The sequence below is a fragment of the Sciurus carolinensis genome, chromosome 13 (assembly GCF_902686445.1).
Source record: "Sciurus carolinensis chromosome 13, mSciCar1.2, whole genome shotgun sequence".
Taxonomy (NCBI): Eukaryota; Metazoa; Chordata; class Mammalia; order Rodentia; family Sciuridae; genus Sciurus; species Sciurus carolinensis.
Window position 1 is genome coordinate 92,668,564 of NC_062225.1, and position 20,045 is coordinate 92,688,608.

Here is a 20,045-nt window from a genome sequence, read left to right on the forward strand (position 1 = left end):
AGCAGCCACCACGACACAGACCTGGCGAGTGCCTGCACGTGGCCCAGCAGAACAGGAGTGAGGCGAGCACGGAAAACGTCCTGCCCGAGGGAGCCACGTTGGACGGGGAATTCAACTCTCACCCCTCTGCGTCTGGTGGCTCACATGACCCGCTGCAGCCAGTCAGGAATCTGGAGAAGTCGGTGTGAATACACTCAGGGACTACGCCTGGGAAGCCAGCAAGGCTGTCATCGCGACAGCAGAGAGGGCGGAGGACTGTCTCTCCTGCCCCACTAGTAAAATCCAGAGGTCCAGACTCAGCAGAGCCTGGCAGCTGCCAGCCCTGGAGGTGTGTTGGTCTCTCCAGAGCAGACACCACCCAGCACAGACCCTGAGGTTGGAGTAGAACTAAGCCCCACCTGCTGGAACTCCACTCCTGGAACCCTGCAGCAGCCCCACCCGAGGAGTGCGTTGACCTGGTGTGTGTAGACAACGCCGCTCGACAGCGCTTCCCATCCCATCCTACCTCATACCAAGGAGAAGAGAAGCGGAGCGTCATCTGAACCAGCGTCAGTCTTAGGCTGCTCCAACCAGCAGCTTGGTGAGCAACACAAAAAGAAAGGGGTTAATGACCCCAGTCCTTGCTCTTGTTCTTAGTACATAGCTCAAGAGGAAATGGAATGGACAGTCAGGCTTAGACAGTGACCATCTATTCTCATTGACTATTTTGACCACCTCAGTGCAGATTATTTCTTCATTTTTCATTGAGAATCTTTTGTTGTTGTTTGTTCTGTGTGTGCTTTTGCTGTGCTGACTAGTTCATGAACTTACATACATAAGCATGATTGTTTCTCTTTTCTCATTTTTAGCACTTTTTAAATGTAGTTATTTTTCTTTGCCTAATCTTTTGAGGTTTAGGGTTTTTATGACATTTTCATTTTGTATTGTTTTTCATTTGCCTCTTTCTCTCTTTTCCTCTGCTAACAACCAAGTCTCTTGTTCTTTCACTTTCCCTTTACTTTGTTACTTCTATTCCTTCTCCTTCCTTATAACCACCACATGGTACAACTCTTCTGCATGTTCTCTGTCCACATTTTGAAGTTGTAAACTCTTTTCTACCATCTTATCACACATTCTGTTCTCTTAACTGTATTCCTATCATCTTTTAGCACTAACTGGTTTATATAACTCCTGCCCCACCATTAATGCTATTGCAATATTACTGCTGTGGATGAGACAGCTGACACCCACACCTGACACAGTTGCTTTAATGCCAAATAGAGTTCATGGTTACTAATTGTTTTTGCCATTGGCAATTCAGCATTTAACATGGTAGACAACATAGTAGGAACCAGGTATTTAGTTTAATGCTGTATATTGTTTGTTTCCCCCCATTCTGTGACATGCTGGGAAACCTCAGGAATACTACAAGTTCATGGGGTAGAAACTCTAAACTCAACCAAAAGACAGTACACCTTGCTCCACAACAAATTAATGACACTCAATTTTGAGTTATACCTCAATAAAAAGATTAGAAGGAAAAAAGCCCAAACTAATGATCAGAACCTAAGTAGAAACAGCTAGAGGTGAGTCCCCAGATCCCACCTATGGACATCCATTGCTATAGCAAAAACAGAGAGAAATAACACAGTCTGTGGACATCACAACTACAATGAGGTCTCAATCCAGATCACTCTAGAACACTTTGGCAGGTGAAGATTGCCCTGAAATGGCCCACCCATACCAGTGGAAGATAAACCCTTTCCAAAGATACACAAAACCCAACACATGAATACAAGAAACATGAAAAAGCAAGCTAACACTACATCTCCAAATGTCATAATTCACCAGCAAATGACCCCAAAAAGATTGAAGTGGATGAAATATCAAAAAGGAATTCAAAAGAATCATTATAAAAATGATCAATGAATCCCAAGAAAACACAGGAAACCAACTGAATGAATTAAGAAAGCATGGAATATGAATGAGAAATTCAATAAAGAGATCAAAATTGAAAAAGAATCAAACAAATCTTGAAAATTAAAGACATAATAAATCAAATAAAATGTTCAGTTAAAAGTCTCTCTAATAGAGTAGACCCTGCTGAAGATAGAATCTCAGAACTGGAAGACAAAGTGGTGAATCTTAAACATACATAGAGTATTAGAGGAAAAAGAATAAGCAACCATGATCAGAATATACAAGAACTCTGGGACAACATGAAGAGACCAAATTTAAGAATTGTGGGAATTGAGGAGGGTTGTGAGATGTGGGCAAATGGATGAATAAACTCTCAGGGAAATAATAACAGAAAAATTTTCAAAAATTCAGAATGAGATGGACATCAAGAAACAGGATGTATTTAGAATTCCAAATAGACAAGTCAAAAAGAACCTCTCTGTGATGCATTAAAATTAAAATGCCTAACATACAGAATAAGGAAAATATTTTTAAAACCTCAAGAGGAAGGCATCAGGTCACATTTAGAGATAAGTCAATCAAAATCACTTCACAAGCCAGGAGGGCTTGGAACAATGTTTCCCAAGTCCTGAAAGAAAACTGTCAACCAAGAATGTGATATCCAGCAAAGCTATTGTTCAAAATCAATGATGAAAGGCTGGGGAGATAGCCCAGTTGGCAGAGTGCTTGCCTTGCAAGCACAAGGCCCTAGGTTCAATCCCCAGCACTGAAAAAAAAAAAAAAAGATGAGATTAAAACCTTCCAAGATGAGCAGAAACTAAAAGAATGCATGACTACTAAACCAGCACTACAGAACTTACTTAAAGAAATCACTAAAAAAAGAAATAAAAAACAAACCTCAGATCTCACAAAAGAACAAATGTCATTTGAAGAATAGCTAAGCAAATGAGAAACAGGACCAAATTAAACATGATAAATAAGTCAAAATGTCAGGAATTAATAAACATCTATAATAACATTGAATGTAAATGGTCTCAACTCTCCAATTAAAAGACATAGTCTGGCAGAATAGACTTAAAAACAAGAGTCAACTATGTGTTGCTTACAAGAAATGAACCTTAGAAGCAAAGACAGCCACAGTGTAAACGGAGCTCAAAACAAGCAGGAGTAGCTACTTCTATCTGATAAAGCAGATGTCACACAAAAATCAATCAGAAGAGACAAAAAAAGTCACTTCATATTTGTAAAGGGACTAAGCCAGCAAAAAGGTATAAACAATAATAAATATGCCTCAAACATGAGTGCAACTAATTACATAAAAGAGACAATAGTCAAATCAAAGCCCCAGGTAAACCTGGTACAATACTGGATGATTTCAACATAACTCTCTCGTCATTAGATAGGTCATCCAGACATAAACTCAGTAAAGATTCTTTGGACATGAAAAATGTTATAAATCAAATGGACCTAGCAGACAACTATAGAATATTTCATCCAACAAATAGCTGAATACACTTTCTTCTCAGCAGCCCATGGAATCTTCTCTAAAATATACCATATTTTCGGTCACAAGGCAACTTTCGGCAAATACAAAAAAAAATTTTAGATGTAATTCCTTGTATCTTTTAAGATCATAATGGAATCACATTAGAAATCAATATGACCAAATCCTACAGAAACTATACAAACACAGAAAGATTGAATAATACTTTTTTGAATGATGAATGGGTGATACAAGAAATCAAGGGAGAAATTTAAAAATTCTTAGACTCAAATGAAATAGTGATACAACATACTAGAACCTCTGGGACACTATGAAGGCAGTTCTAAGAGGAAAGGTTTTTGCTATGAGTGCCTACATAAGAAAATCAGAAAGATCCCAAATAAACATCTAACAATGCATCTCAAAACCCTTGAAAAAGAAGAACAAACCAGTTCCAAAACCAGTAGAAGGAAGGAAATAATTAAGAGCAGAACTGAAATCAATGAACTTGAGAATTAAAAAAAAAAAAAATTAAAATGATCAATGAAACAAAGAATTGGTTCATTGAAAAGATAAACAAGATTGATAAGCCCTTAGCCAAACTGACCAAAAGAAAAAAGGGAAACAAATAAATAAAATTAGAGAAAAATTAGTGAAAAGTCACCATAGACATCTCAGAAATCCAGCAGATCATTAGGGACTATTTTGAAAACTTATATTCCAATAAATTAGAAAACCTAGAAGAACAGATACTCTTCTAGATAAATATGACCTGCCAAAACTGAATCAAGAGGGTGCAGAAAACCTAAACAGATGAATAACTTGTAATGAGATACAAGCAGTAATAAAAAGCCTTCCAACAAAGAAATGCCCAGGACGCAATGGATTCTCAGATGAATGTTACCAAATCTTTAAAGAAGAACTTATGCCAATACACCTCAAATTATTCCATGAAATAGAAGTAAATTAAACTCTTCCAAATTCAAATCTTTGAAATCAGTATCACACTCATATCAAAACCAGATAAGGACACATAAATGAAAGAAAACTACAAACCAATATTCTAGATGAACTTAGATACAAAAATACTTAATAAAATATTAGCAAACCATGTTTAACAACATATAAAGATTATACACCACAACCAAGTTGGTTTTATTCCAGAAACGCAAGGATGGTTTAATACATACGAATTAATGTGATCCAACCCATTAACAGAATTAAGGACAAAAATCACTTAGTCATCTCAATAGATGCAGAGAAGGCCTTCAACAGAATGCAACACACATTCATGATAAAAGAAAAAACACTGAAGAAACTAGAGACAGAGGGAATCTATCTCAACATCATAAACGCTATACATGGAAAACCTGAAGCCAACCTCAGAGTAAATGAGGAAAAACTGAAAGCATTTCCTTTAAATCTGAGACAAGACAAGGATGTCCTTTCTCACTGCTCTTATCTAATATAGCGCTAGAAATCCTAGCCAGAGCTTTAGAGAAGGAAATAAAAGGAATGAAAATAGGAAAGGAGGAGTCAAATTATCACTGTTTGCAGATGATACGATCCTATACCTAAAAGATCAAAAACACTCCACCAAAAGACTGCTAGAGTGTATAAAGAAATTTGGCAAAGTAGCAGATTAGCAAATCAACATACAAAAATCAATAGCTTTCCTATATACCAATAATGAATCTGCTGAGAAAAAAAAACAGGAAAACAATTCCATTCATAATAGGCTCAAATAAAATAAAATACCTAGTAAGAAATCTAATCAAGGAGGTGAAAGACCCCTATAATGAAAACTATAGAACACTGAAGAAATTGAAGAAGACCTTAGAAGATGGAAAGACCTCCCATGTTCAAGGAGAGACAGAATTAATATTGCTAAAATGGCCTTACTACCAAAAGAAATACACAGATTCAACACAATCCCCATCAAAATATCAGTGAAATTCTCCACAGATCTGGGGGGGAATGTCCTAAACTCTTTGGAAGAATAGAAGACCAAGAATAGCCAAAGCAGTTCTAAGCCAAGAAAAGCAGTGCTGGAGGCGTCAGAATACCTGACTTCAACTTACACTGCAGAGCTGTAGTCACAAAGCTGCACGGTACGGGCATGAAAAGAGGACCAACGATACAGAAGAGAAGACACGGACAAACCCACACAGTGCAGTCATGTCGCCCTTGACAAAGGTGCCAGAAACTTACACTGGAGAACAGACAGGCTTAACAAATGGTGCTGGGACAACTGCTTATCCTCAGGGAGAATGAAACTAGACCCCGTCCCTCACCCTGCACACAAATCAACTCCAAATGCATCAAAGACCTCGGGATTAGGCGAAAAACCATGCAACTCCTACACGAAAGCATAGGGCCATACTTCACCTGTTAGACATAGGCAAGCGTTTTCTCAGTAGGACCCTAAAGCTCAGGAAATAATGCCAAGAGTTAATAAATGGGACAGCATCAAATTTAAAACTTCTTCATAGCAAGGAGATAAGAATGTGAAGAGAGCCCACAGAATGGGAGAAAAATCTTTGGTAGTTACTCTTCTGACCGAGGATTAATATCCAGAATATATGAAGAGCTCAAAAAACTTTACACCAAAAATCAAATAACTCAATTAATAAATGGGCAAAGGGACTAAACAGACACTTCTCGAAGAAATACAAATGGCCAACAGGTACATGAAAAAATATTCAACATGATTAGCAATTGGAGAAGTGCAAATCAAAACTACACTGAGGTTTCATCTCACAACAGTCCAAACGGCAGGAATGCCAACGGCAAACACTGGCGAGGACGCGGAGAAAAAGGAGCACTTTTACTCAGCTGGTGGGACTGTGAAGTAGTAGAACCACGACGGAAATCAGAACAGCGGCTCCTCCAAAGGCTAGGTGTGGATCCACCTTAGAGCCAGCTGTCCCTCCTCAGAACTGACCCGGAGAGCATCTTACTACAGTGATCCAGCTCACCCACGTTCACAGCACAATCCACAACAGCCGAACTACGGACCCAGCCTCGGTGTCCCTTGGTGGATGAATGGATGAAGAAAATGTGGTGTATATATACAGTGGGAGTCTTATTCAGTCAGAAAGAAGAATAAAATTTACAGGAAAATGGATGGGACAGAGACCCTCATGTTAAGTGGAATCAGTCAAACTCAGAAGGTCAAGGTCGAGTCCTGTGCTTTCTCATATGCGGAAGCTAGAGAGGAAAGAGGAAAACGGAGGTGGGAGCGGATCTCGTGGAAGTCAGAGATCAGCAGAGGAAAGGGCCCCAGTGGGAGGCCGGAGGGCGGGGTGTGCTGGGCGTTGGCCCGATCACAGGGTTGCACTGTGTGCATGTGTGAGCTCACAGCAAGAAAGTCCATCAATATGCGCAACTATGATGCACCGATTTGGAAACATGGAAAAAACCTGACTTGAGATCCCTCTCTGGGGACAGCCAGTCACCAGCTGAAGGACTGTCACTGGGCAGCACCCTGCTTTGCTGTGTCCCACCATGAGCTCAGCTTGCCTTGCTGGACGGCTCTGGGCTGCGAAGTGGGAGCCCAGGGGAAGTCCGGTTGGGGGCAGTGCAGAGGCTGCAGAGGTTGGTGCGACAGGCTGGAGCTGGCCCCCGCCACGCTGCAGTCTACTCTGAGTGCCTGGACGTCCCTCCCCGCAGCACGGTGCAATCTTCCTCCACCTGTAAAAAACCCACGGCACCAGGACAGGCGTGGGCACACAGAAAACTTGCCAACTATTTGACTTGCTCAAATAATTGCGCAGCATCTGATGTAATAGCTGTTCCTTGGAAACAGCTCAACCAGGTTTCTTTCTTTATTCGTTGGTTTGCAGTTTGTCGCAGCAAGCGCCACGGGCACCAGCACTGAGCCAGGGGACATTCTGCCCAAGTCGGTCAGTCAGCACTCCTGGCTCAGCTGCCCCGCTGGTGGGAAGAGCAGGTGTCCCCGCAGCACACAGGGCCCACGCAGTCTGGTCTGCAGCCACCTGCTGGCCAGAGTGCCAGGTTGAAGGGCTTCCCCACCTTTCCTTTGACACGCCTCACCCAGCACTCTCTCCACTTGCACACACACCAGAGGCTGCGAAGGAGGGAGAGAGGGAGGGACTTTCCCAAGATCCAGTCTCATCACTTCCCTGCTTCTGTCCCCACCCAAAACCTCACTCAGTGACACATTTCAGTTCAGAGAAGAGAGGACGGAAGGAAGGGAAGGAGGGAGGAAGGATGGAAGGAAAGAAGGGAGGGAGGGAAGCAGGGAGGGAGGGCGGGAAAGGCAGGAAATGTCCCTCTGCAAAGGACTGCTTCCCCTGAGTCGCGCACAGGAAGTGCTCCGCTTCAGAAAGCCACAGTGCTCCCGGGGCCGGCAGCCCGCGCTGCCGAGCGGACAGACCTCTCACACTTGGCCTGCATGGCAGACGTTGTCCCTGGTCAACAGCAGCCCAACTGAACGTGGCCTGTTCTTCCAACTGGAGGCACACATCTGCAAGCTCATTAAGTGTGTGTGTGTGTGTGTGTGTGTGTGTGTGTTGACATTTAATAAAGAGAGCGAACACCTCAAAAGCCATGAGCGAATTTTCAAGGCTAATATTCATTTGGAAACATCTATTTTAATTAGAAGAAATGAATTTAAGTTGGGGAGGAAAATTCTCCATCAACTTTCTCCTCTGCCTTCCAGGAGTCCACGTCCCCAGGGACTCGGAGCCATGAAGAGACCTCCATGGCCATTTCCAGGAAGCATGTACTTAAACTCTTTATCATTCTCTTGGCAAAGCTCCATCTGCAGAGAAGACTCTGCGGCTCGAGTGTGTTTGAACTGTCACACTGAGATAAAGGGAAAATAAACAGACCCTGAGACGCGGCTCCAAGGAGCCACCGTGGGAAGCCCCAGGGAGCCGCTCCCAGCGCCACTTCATGACACCACTCCGTCTGTTCTCTCCGTGGTCTCCTGTCCCCTCCTCTGCTACCGTCTCCAGGCAGAGAAAGAAGGCCTTTAAAGGAGAGTGGCTCTGCTGCCAGGACCCCCAGGCACATGGACAGGTTCAGTGCTGGCCATGGTGTCCAGTTCCATGTGGAGCATTTAACTTTAAATCCAGTGACATCCAAAGTTCAGCTCCTTAGCCTGTGTGCACGTCCAGCCGGAAGCTACTGTGGACAGCACAGGAGAGCAGTCCGTGGCTGCAGAGGGCCCCCCATGGGAGGGCGGGTGCCGCTGCAGTGTCCATTGCACTGTAGAACAGCACCCGTTATTTTACACCCCTTTTCATCAACGACCTTAGAAATAAGACCAGAATTTAGCAGTGGTCCCAGAATCCCCGACAACCTCTCGCTGACGTAGGAAACCCCGACCACACTGCAAGGTCCGAAGACCTGCTGGGCGCCTGCCCGTGCTAAGCACCTGGTGCAGAGGTTTCCAGTCCCCAGGGCTCCTGTCCTGCACTCCCGTGGAGGAGAGCTCGGGTCTCCCAAGCCCAATGCAGCGCTTTGCTCGACCCTGGGTCTCCGCCCTGTGAGTGCTGCCCCAGAACACCCAACCATTTAACCGCACTAACAGCCACTCAGCTCACGCTCCATACAAAGCAGCGGGCTGCATCTGATCCACAGAGCACGGTTTGCAAGCTCTGCTCAGCTCCCTACCAAACCCTAGAAATCACAGTCAGGTGTCACTCAGTGCCACTTCTCCCCTCTTCCAACGAGTCCCTGTGGCCACCTTTGTGCAGAGGACTCTGCCAGGTGCAAGGAGCAAAGGCAGGTGAGATTAAGGCCACGTCCTCCGTGAGCCCAGCAGGGCAGGGACGCACAGGTCCCCAGGAGCACCGTCACACCGAGGTCACCCGCTGGGGTCTGGGACTCCCAGAAAAGGTGACGCGGGACAAGTGCTGAAGAGGCGTCAGCTGCCCTGGGGGAGGGACACTCCAGCCGTAACCTTGCCGTCCAGAATGGGCGGGGCAGCGGGAAGACGGGCGGCACCAGGGGAGGAGCCGACTTCCGTCCTTCCCAGTCAGGACTCTGGGGGACACCAGGGGCCTGCCAGGTGTGCACTGCAGACCCCTGAGCCACCAGGATAAGGAGGACAGACAGAGACAAAGTCAGGAGCAGGAGAGCAGTTTGGGGGACAACGTGGGGATTCAATCAAGAAATAACGAGCACCCAGTGAGGAAGAGCCAGCTCCAAACCACCCAGGACGCGAACGGAGAAAACGGAAGGACTGGGATGCCCAGGCCTCTGGCTGGTGCCTCCGATGTGCTGGGCCACACAGGTGGAGAGGCACTCTGGGGGCTGAGGATGACTGGACTTGCCACACAGCAGGTGCCTGGCAAGCAGCTGGACCCTGGAGGCTGGAGTCTAGGCAGAAGACTCAGAAGTCAGGAAGACCACATGAGGGAGTAAGGGAGCCAGGAGAGCAGACGAGGCCTTCCTGAGAGGAGGTGGGCATACAGAGGCCGGGCCGTCCCTGCGATCCGCCAGAGACCAGCAGAGGAGGCAGCACCCCAGGAGAGGGAGGGACATGCCAGCACTCAAGGGAGGCAGAGTCTCGAGGAGAACGTGACCTGGTCTAGGAGCTCTGCTGGAACTGCCATTCAAGCAGTTCCTGCAGAAAAAGCAAACAGATTCCCTGGGTCTCGGTCCAGTCCCACCACACAAGGGACAGGCTGATCGCCCATCTCAGTTCCTGGGTTATAAAAGAGCTTCCCTGTGATGTCTCTGAGGAGGATCTGCATCTCAGGCACCAGGGCTGCCTCTGCCGGCTCTTTGGAGCACGGTAGCAGCCAGGGTAGGGAGCAGCCCACGTGTGGAGGGGTGGGGACAGAGGTGCCTCCTGCACCACCCATGGCCCCAGCGACTCCAGAGGCTGCCGAGGGTGGTGCCCCGTGGAGAGTGAGTCACAGCTCCCAGAGTGTGGCCAGGTGACCATGAGGCCTGGGCGGAGGGAAGGAGGCAGCACCAAGCCACCATGGGAGGCTCCTCCTGGCCCCAGCAGGAAGGGCCCGCCTCCTCCCCGACACCGCGTCTCACCGCTCCCCCACCCTCACCTTCCTTGCCGGCCCTTCGCCTGACACCCTCCCTCTGGCCACTGCACAGCTGCCTCATGCAGTACTGCTCCTCCAGCCGAGGTCTGAACCCCTGAAAACCAGCCTGCAGCCTTGGACGTGGCCTCAGAGGAGCGAGGAGCAAGGAGCAAGGCAGGGTCAGGCCAGCCTCCCACCTGGCCACAGCAGCCGCTGGTGTCCTGGAAAAGCCCAGCTGGAGACCCAGGGACATTGACGCCCCTTCCTCTCCAGGAAGTGACCCAGGATTCCCGTTGCACTTTCCAGTTGGGGAACCAGGACCTGCGACTCCCGTGCTGTTGGCAGATGCCATGAGAAGAAAACTGGCCCCGTCAGAGATTCATGCCTCATGCCCCGTGTGCCCGAGGTCAAGGTCCTGGGCCATGACCTACACCCGGAAAATTCCAGACCCCAGCCAGGGCCTGGCTACTTCGAGGTGTGACAAGAGTCTGCAAAACTCAGGTGTGTGAGCCAGTGATGCAGCACCAGGACCCCTGTGTGGCTCAGACACCCCAAAACACAGCAGGCCCCAGGAGGGGCTCCTTGGGTAAAACTGGTCAACTGAAGGGACAGTGCTATCCTCAGGGCAGCAAGGTAGACCTCTTGGGTGCTGGTTACTGGGCACCTCTCACCCAGGTGTCCACAGTGACAAAGAGCCTGGCCCCCAGGTGCCTGGGACCTTTCAGAATATAGAGTTAGAGCAGCACTATAGCCAGTATCTATAGACCAGGGCTCCCGTCTTCCCCGATTCACAGCCTCCGCTACAGCTGCTCCACCCCAGAATGCAGTCGCTCTTTAATGATCTGTGTAATTTGCTGTGTATTTATTAAGTTAAAAATGAAAATGCATAGCTCGACTGATTTCTTGCCTCACTCTGGATCACCTTCCACACACACTTCGAGGTCATCCCCCCAGGAGCCAGGAAGATGGAACTGAGGTCTCCGCATGTTCACGGGAAGTGCACCAGGCCCCTCCCCAGGCCTGGTGTCAGGCCCCGTCCCAGGTGATGCAAAATCTGAGCATCTGTAATTTGCCCCATTGAGAAAACAGAGACTCCAAAGAGCGAGGGGCTCATTTCACACTCTCTCAGTGGCAGAGCCACGTGTGGCCTTCTCCCCACCTGGTGTCACCACAGGAGAACAGGGGACCAGCCCAAGAAAGGGCCCAGCCGCCTAGAAGTGAAGGTGGGTGGGAAAGCATCTACGCGGAACCGCCTTCCCCGCGCGGCCACCAGGGGGCACCGCCCGCCGCAGCGAGTTTCAACGGAGCAGGCAGGACCCCAAAGCCCCCGAGCCAGAGTCGCTGCGCTGACCTAAAGAGCCCTGGCTCCTTGGAGCCTCCGTTCCTTTTCCCTTTAAAGAGCTCGTATTGCCACAGACCTGGAGGAGAGGTTCACTGCCTGCTGCCGAGCCCACCCTTGGACACAGCACCTGGCCAGCAACCACGGGTGCTTCTGCAGACAGGCCAGGTTGTCAGTCCCTCAGCGCTCCTGTCCTAAGGGGTGGGGCCTACTGAGGGCTGACTCTGCTGGGAGCCCATGCTGAAAACTGAGGAGGAGGCAAAAATAAACTGAACCCCCTCTGCCTTCAGAGAATGGAGGAAGAGTGGCAGGGGCACTGCGGAGGCGCAGAGGCCCTGAGGAGGGTGCAAGGAGAGCTGCTCTAGGACCCAGCGGACGCGTGGTGGTCCTGACTCCTGAGACAGAGGCCAGGGCGGGGGCAGAGGCTGCGCCTGAGTCCACCCACACTTCTGTGTGTGTTTCCCACTCCGTGGGGGTGATGTAAACGAATAGGACACACACACACGCGAGTTCACAACCAGAGGAGGGAGAAACCAAGACACACAGGCCCTCCTGGCGTGGCGGGGGGAGGCCTGGGTGGGCAGCACACCTGACACTGGTGGGAAGACTCCCTGCAGCCTGTGTCCCCTATGTGGCAGGGGGAACTGCACCTTTCATTAAGGTCACTGACCCCGAGATAGGCCAGTATCGATCACCCCAGGAGATGGGCACTCCAGCCTCCTGACCTTGGGAGCCGAGGCTTTCCTCTGGCTGGAAGCAGCCGTGCAGCAAACGGGAGGCCCCAACTGCTTGCAAATCATGCTTGTGAGAGGGACCTGCCAGCAGAGGCTGGCTGGGAGACGTGGGGCCCCACGCAGAGCCCGGAGAGGCTGGGGAGTCCGGCAGCCCCAGCCGAAGGTCAGCAAGGAATCGGAGCCTCAGGCCCACACCCCAGCACCTCCTAGTAGGATCCTAGCCAGGCTGACCGGACCTCAGCCTCGTGAAACCAACACAGGGAATGATTCAAGTCACCTGAACCTCAAACTGCAGACTTAAGATGATTGAGCTGTGTCGTTAAGATACTGAGGCCTTGAGCAGCGCAGCAGAAGACGCACACCCACACACGACCGCCCAGACTCACCCCAGAGGGGCCATCACTACCCCAGAGCCCTGAGGGGGCCAGAGCCCTGGGCTTCTGGAGGACAAGCTGGCCAGCTTCCCCGTCCGGACTGGGCAGCTTTCATTCGTTTTACACGTGCAGGACCAGTGTCCTGGGTCCCTGAGCCTGAACCACAGGGATACAGTTCCTGCCCCCTGCACACCCTGGGTGCCAAGCAAGCACCCTGGAGGTCCCTGAAGGCCATCCTGTGGCCACCCTGTCCTGGTGGGTGGTCACGGCTCCCTGACTTTCATACTCTGGGCTCCCCAAATTCTCCCTCGTGGTCCTGATCATTTCCATTGATACAGCCAGGTTCCCGGAGAGAAGAGGAGAGGAGCCAGCCAACCCCAGCAGGGCTTGCAATGCCCACCTCTCCTCAGAGAGGGGACCCACATGTCAGACCAGCCTCTGACTCTAGCACTGAAACCCTCCTCGGAGGGGCGTGACCAGTGCTGGAGGCCTCCCTCGCTGTGAGTGAAGGCAGCGGAGAGAACCCTCTACCTCCCAGACTCGTGCTGGGGGAGCCTCACACGGGCCAGGCAAGCGCTCTGCCCCCAACCCACCCGGACCAGGAAAACCCTTCCAAACCTGGCCTGTGCTGCAGCTGAAGCCAGGTAGAGTGCGAGCCTCCGAGTCCCTGAGTGTGCTGGAGCTCCTCCCACAGGCCCACTCGCGGCCAGCCGGGCACGTCGAGAGACAAGGCAGCCTCTTCTTCCGATGGAGAAAGCACAGGCTCCAAGCTGACAGAAGGAGCTTCGTGCTCTTCTTGTTCCTTTGAGAGTCGCCTTGAAAGTGGAGAAGGTGCACCCAGGTGGGCTTGGGAAGCTGGGAGGGGCCTTGCTCCACAGGCATGGAGGCCTGTGGGGCCCTGGCTCAGCCCTGTTGAGGGGACCAGCAGGGACCGTCGCTGCCAACAGGCCCAGAGGAGCCTCTGACCAAATCGTGAGATGTGGGTGAAATAAAGGAAGGAGTCTGCTCAAGTCAGGGCCCAAACTAAAGGAGCTCAAGTGGAGATTTGGAGGAACCCAAGGTCAAGGTTACAGGGCACTGTTGCAACAGATTTAAGTTTGGTTTAATATGTGGCTTTTGTTTTAATACAGGGTTATTTCACTAGAAACTCAATTTGGGGATTTTTTTTTTTCAAAGACCAAAGTCACATGACTTAAAACCATGTCAAGCAGAGCCCAGCGTCGGACCCTCCTCTGTGTTCCCTGCCCTATATCAACAACCAACAGCACCCAAGGACCACCTGCCACCACCTGCCCTACCTTTCTGAAGTGTCAGATGTTCATTGTGAGATCCACCTCTGCTGTCACCCTATTCTCTCTTACAATGCCAACGTTTAAATGGCCCGTTACTTATAAATGGTGTAAAAGGTACACAGTCCAACCTCGCCCAGGAGTTCAAAGCCCAGCATTCAGCATTGGATTTCTTGTTCCTCACGAGCCAGCCAGGGTCCCATGGTGCCTGGTGCCAGCTCGGAGAGAATTTATAGGGGCTGGGCTAGAGACAGAGCCTTCCAGAGATGGCCCAGCCTGTGATGTCATAAGAGATGGAACTGGAGGAGCAGCCCCTCCCTGAAGAAGCCGAGCCGTCCTCTCCAGCAAGGCTGGAGCCAGGCACAGCAAAACCACCTCCCACCCTGGGCGGGGCCTGAAATTCCCATCCTCTACCCAGCCAGTGCCTGAGTTTAAGGTCCACCTCTGGGAGACCCCCATTGCTCATTCAGCAATCACTGAGCACACAGCAGTATCCCTGCCCTCCAGAGATGGTTCTCCAGGGGAATTTGAGAAAGGCCAAGGACCCTCAGCACCCGCCACACACACAGTAATCTGAAGAAGCCCAGGACCCTGGAGAACACCCACCCAAGGGGAGTTCTGCCTCGCCACCTGCTGCACAGCTCAGGGTGTCCCTGCCCTCCAAGCCCCTGAAGCTCTGAGGACCATCCAGGCGAGAGAGAGAGGGACCTGCACACTGCTAGGTGCAGGTGATGCAGAGGAGCAAGCTGCTCACCTGGCCTGGTGCAAAAGGAGGCAGAGACCAGGTCCCCCCCCTCGAGGACACCCCCCTACACCTGAGCCTCCCACCAGGCCCTGCCTCCTAGAGGCTGCCCACCTCCCAATAGCACCACTTTGGGGACCAAGTTGTTAACACATGGGTCTTTGGGGACAGTCCAGATTCAAACTACAGCAACCCCTTACCCACCCTCAAAGGACATGGGACACACACACCAAGCAAGAGGCAGGAGGGCCCAGAGACCCATCTCCTGGGCCTGGGCTCTCCGGGGCTCCCCTCTGGGTGTGGACTGAGGCTGGAGAGCCACTTCTAGGGAAGAGCACAGCAGGAGTGACAGGCGTCCAGGATGGAAGAGTCTGTCTCCCACCCGGCCCTCCTCTCCTGCGTGTCTGTCCCCATGACCCCAGCCTCCACCGGCTCGCTCGCCAGGGCACAGACGCCTGAAGGCTGGAGGCTGGTTTGGCTCTGCCCCCGGAGCCTCCGGCACCACCCTCAGCCTGTCTTGTCTCCTGCTCCACTCCAGGCCTTTCAAGTGTCAGCAGAGTCACAGGTGTGAGCCCAACAAGAGCAGAACTACCAACGGGCCCCAGTGCAATTGCTGACCCCGAATCGGTACCAAAATAAGTGGTACTGTTTCGCTCTGAACCTGGGAGGTTTGTTATTCGGTGTGAAGTAACTAATAGGTTGCTTGGGTCTCGCCGTCCTTGGGAAGCAAGATTTTCCTTCTGCCACGGACACGGAAATGCACGCTCCCCCAGCTCCTTGTTTCTAGGGCACAGGCAGATGCAGAGCCACCACAGGTAGCTCTCTGGATTTGTGCAGTGCACAACCTGCATAGACGCCTAACATAGCCCCAGCTCCAGACACCCAGACAGACACCCCAGGCTCTGAGTGGTAAGCTCAGACATGTAGGCATGGCAGCTCACCAGCTTCCATGGCAATAGCAGCAGCAGCCTGGCAATAGCATCCTGCAGCCTAGCAACAGCATCTGCAGCTGCAGCAGCAGGGTACTGTGCAGGCCCATCGGCAGCGTGATTCACGGGCTTTGTTCCCGCCACAGAGCACCAAGACGGTCCTCCCATCCTTCCTGTCAATTCCCAGAAAGCTTTCAACAAATTCCCTGTCTGTATAAACCTGCCAGACCCAGGTTTTCCTGCTTAGAGCCAAGCAGATGCCCACTCCCCCACCCAGTGTCCACGCACACACGCTGCAAACCAGAGATGTCAGTGGCTGCCGGTGGCAGGGTTGGGGGCGCTCTGTGCAGGCAGGCTGCCAGCCCCCAGGAGGAGGGTGGAGGCTGTGGGCTGGCGTGGGGAGAGGGGCACTGGCAGCCGACTGCACAGATGTTCCATGTTTGCAGGAATTCTTTGTGTGTGCACATGTGTGCATGTGTATGACTGTGCATGTGCACATGAGTCCACGTGTGTCCATGTAGGGGAGCAAGAAGATCAGTAAGAGACGGAGGGAGAGATGCAGGAAGAGCGAAGAGCCGGCAGTGGGTGGGGAAGGAGGACTCCTGAGACCCTGCCAGGTGGCGGTTTAGAGAGTGCTCCCGCCTCACTCCCAGGGGTTTCCTACCCCACGCAACAGTGGGCGTGGGTTCCCGCAGGGCAGCGGCCAGCTAACCAGGTAAACAGAAGATGGTCGGGAAGACACCACCGCCCCTCTGCCCCTTGACAACAGAGAGAAGCCCCAGGTAGAGGGACATGGCACATGCCTCTGGGGTCCCTGGCGCCTGGCAGCCCAGTGCAGAAGCCCCATGCAGGTGAAGCACAGGGAGAGTGGAACCGGGCCTCCTCCACTGGCCAGCTCCTCTTCTCCTGGAGTCACGTGACTCTCGGACAGTCTTCCCAGCAGCCACCGGTCTGGACGCTCCTGCCTCTCCCGGCCACCTGCCCAGGCTGTGGCCATCCTGTTCCACAACTTCCTCAGCTACACTTCACAGAAAGTTGTGAACCCAATAGTACACCAGCCTCTGGTCACCCAGTGGGCATCTAGTGAATCCTAGCACTCCCCTCAGCCCAGCCCTTGCCCAACTCTGCAGACGCCACCCGACCCTCGCAGGGATTCACTCAGGGCAAAACGTCTGACTCGGAGCCCAGCTGTCCTAACCTTGTGATCGTGTAAGTGTACCTTGACCAGGTCCAACACAGCTCACAGCAGCCCAGCCTCGACCCCAACCCAGCACCACACATGGCTCCCTCCTGCCCAGGCCCCAGTCTGCACGCACCCCAGGCACCGCTCTGGTCCCAGTGAGCAGGCCATGGGGCTCCAGCAGGAACCTAAGGCAGGGCTCTGCGGCTTCTGCCCCTTCTCTGTCCCCTGAGCCTGCCCGGGAAGGCCTCCAGCCTCCTCCGATACATTCAGGCATGAGAGGTAGAGAAAGGGTTGAAGCCCAAGAGGGATCTCTTGGTGGGTTGTGAGTACACACGCAGAGGAAAACGAGAATGCACAGGACGAATGTGGAAAATATCCTGGGCGAGGCTGAGCAACCCCGGGAGACCATGGGGCTATCGTCAGTTCTGACTCTCGCTGGGCCTCAGCAAGTCCCTGCTGCTTAGCACTCCATGTGCAGGTGTGTGGGGCTCAACACGCACTGTCCCCCACATGCACGTGAAGGCATGATCTGGGATGCAAGTGCAGCATCATCCGCAAGAGTAGAGATGCAGAAACAACGCCAGCATGGCAGGGAGGGAGAGCAGGCCAGTCCCTGTGCCCAGGAGGTCAGCGCGGCAGGGAGGGAGAGCAGGCCAGTCCCTGTGCCCAGGAGGTCAGCGCTGCAGGGAGGGAGAGCAGGCCAGTCCCTGTGCCCAGGAGGTCAGCGCTGCAGGGTGGGAGAGCTGGTCAGGTCCCTGTGCCCAGGAGGTCAGCGCTGCAGGGTGGGAGAGCTGATCAGGTCCCTGTGCCCAGGAGGTCAGCGCTGCAGGGTGGGAGAGCAGGCCAGGTCCCTGTGGCCTCGTTTGAACAGCAAGATGTGACTGATAAAAGGCCAGGAGGGACAGTGCTCACTGCGATCTGTTCCTCTGCTCTTCGAACAGTAATAAGCATGTGTATATAGCCAGGTGTGGTGGAGCAGGCCTGTGTGGTGGAGTAGCCACTTGAGGGGCTGAGGCAAGAGGATCACAAGTTCCAGGCCAGTCTAGCAGTGCAACTCAGTAAGACCCTCTCTGAAAATTTAAAAATGAAAAGGCTGAACATATAGTTTAGTGGTAGAGAGCCCCTGAGTTCATTCCCTGATGCTACAGAGAGGGAATGAGAGAAGAAACAAGAATCACCTAAAATGAATGTATACACATGTACTTAAAGAAAAAAAGAACCTGGAGAGAAGAACCCCAGTGGAGCAAAGGCTGGCCACTGGGGTGCAGCATGTTTATTCCTATGCATTGTGTGCGTCCCGACGACCTGTCACTGCAAACGTGCACACCACGCGTTCCCAAGGTGGCAGCACTGGCAGCACAGGCCTGTCTAGTGTCCCTTCTCAGGACTGTGCTAAGGACACTAGTGTGCTGGTGGGCAGGCCGGGAGGGGCTCTGCTCGGGGGGTCAGTCTGTGCAGACTGGAAGTGGGGATCCCTGGAGACTCATCTTCCTCTCTCTGCACCATCGTCCGCCAGAGTCGGCATCTCCCAATTCACAAAGCTCCCTCCAGAGGACGGAGCTGCCACGCCGAGAGCTGCGGTCTGCTGAGTCAGACCAAGGGGACATGTAGGCGTCGCTGTGCAGCAACACACCCTGAGCAGATGTGCTGGGGGGGGAGGTGAGCGTCAGCAGCAAGGGTCTGACTGCCTGACGTCCCTCCCACAGATGAGGCAAGGCCTCCTCCAATGACCGAGCACCGTTCACTTGATTCCACTTTCTGCTCCAAAGACAGGGAGTCTCTCTTCCAACCGAAGCAGGTACCTCGCAGACCCACTGTGCTGGGACACACTTGCCCTGCACGACCTTCCAAAGAAGTGCAGATAAACTCGAGGACCAGGGAGAGTCTGAGATCTGCCCCACCCGAGGCCCACGTGTCAGCCCTGCCTTTCAGGCTGGCAGGAGCCTGAGACTCCTGGGTCTTCCTTGCTCACAGCAATACCAGTGGCCAGGACCCCAGCGTCTCTACTCCAGCACTCTGACCCCTGTTCCTGAGGGTTTCATGAAGAGGAACACGGAACACCAGCACATGCAGTGAGTCACTCAGAGGAGGACCCCTGAGCTGGGGAACCCAATCCTTACAGCAGGCAGTGAGCGGGCTGGCTCTTCTCTGGAGACAGGCGTCATCCCTGGTGTGCTGGACGGTGAGTCCGAGTGAGACGCCATCTCTCTTCCATGGCTGTAAGCTAGCCTGCCAGCCCTTCTCACCAGCAGGGACGTGGGGGGAGAGAAGCACATCTTCATCTCCCAAGGCAATTCGCTAGGCCAACACCCTTTTTAAAAACCCAGATCTGGGACAGTAGCTCAGCATGCCCAAGGCCCAGGGTTCAATCCCCAGCACCACCAAAAAAAAAAAACCAGAATAAATGGCAGTCAGGACTCCCTCAAGGACAGAAACCTGAAATGACCGGGGGAGTTGCCACTGTCACCTGCTCTGGGACTGCGTTGCATGTCTGTGTGTTTTCTTTGGAGAACAAAGGTGTTTACCAAAGGTGTTCATTACTGTTTATTAGGGAATCTGAAATACAAAAGGTCCAGGGGTGACTGCGACCAGCTCTCAAAGGCCACCCCTCTGGCATTGGCTCCCTGTGTGGGCGCAGACCTGGCGATTCTCCTGATGGACAGAACACCCTGCAGATGAGGCTGGCGCTCTCGGGCCAGGTCATAAAGGCCCAGGGTTCCCTCTCTTCGGCTCTTCTCCTCGCTGCCCTGATGAAGTCGATGCACGCGGAGCGGCCTCTCAGGGCACTGAGGCTGGCCTCTGCCCAACAGCCCTCAGCCCTACAACCCGGGGGAGCTGAGCTCCGCCAAAACCACGTGGATTTGGTTCCAGCTGGGGGGAGACCCTGAAGCAGAGGCTCCAGCAAGGCCCTGCCCAACTCTCTGGTCCAGACACACTCAGGGGATTGAATATTCCTGCCTTGGGCCACTAAGTCTGGGCAGTTGTTACACAGCAATGACGACCAACACACAATCGGAGTTCAGGGCACACACTGACAGCACACCGTCCACAGCAAAG

General features: G+C 52.0%; 1 protein-coding gene across 2 annotated transcripts in view; it reads right to left on the reverse strand.

The window, feature by feature from the left end:
• The window catches only part of Allc (allantoicase), a 33,802-nt gene extending 21,920 nt beyond the window's left edge, over window positions 1–11,882 (reverse strand). The window contains exon 1 of one of the 2 annotated variants that reach the window (XM_047523026.1): window positions 11,817–11,882. The gene's annotated coding sequence lies outside the window, so the exon portion shown is untranslated. Of the gene's footprint in view, window positions 1–10,595; window positions 10,685–11,816 lie in introns of those variants that run through there. The other variant, XM_047523027.1, reaches the window with a different exon arrangement.
• Between the last annotated feature and the right edge of the window lie 8,163 nt (window positions 11,883–20,045).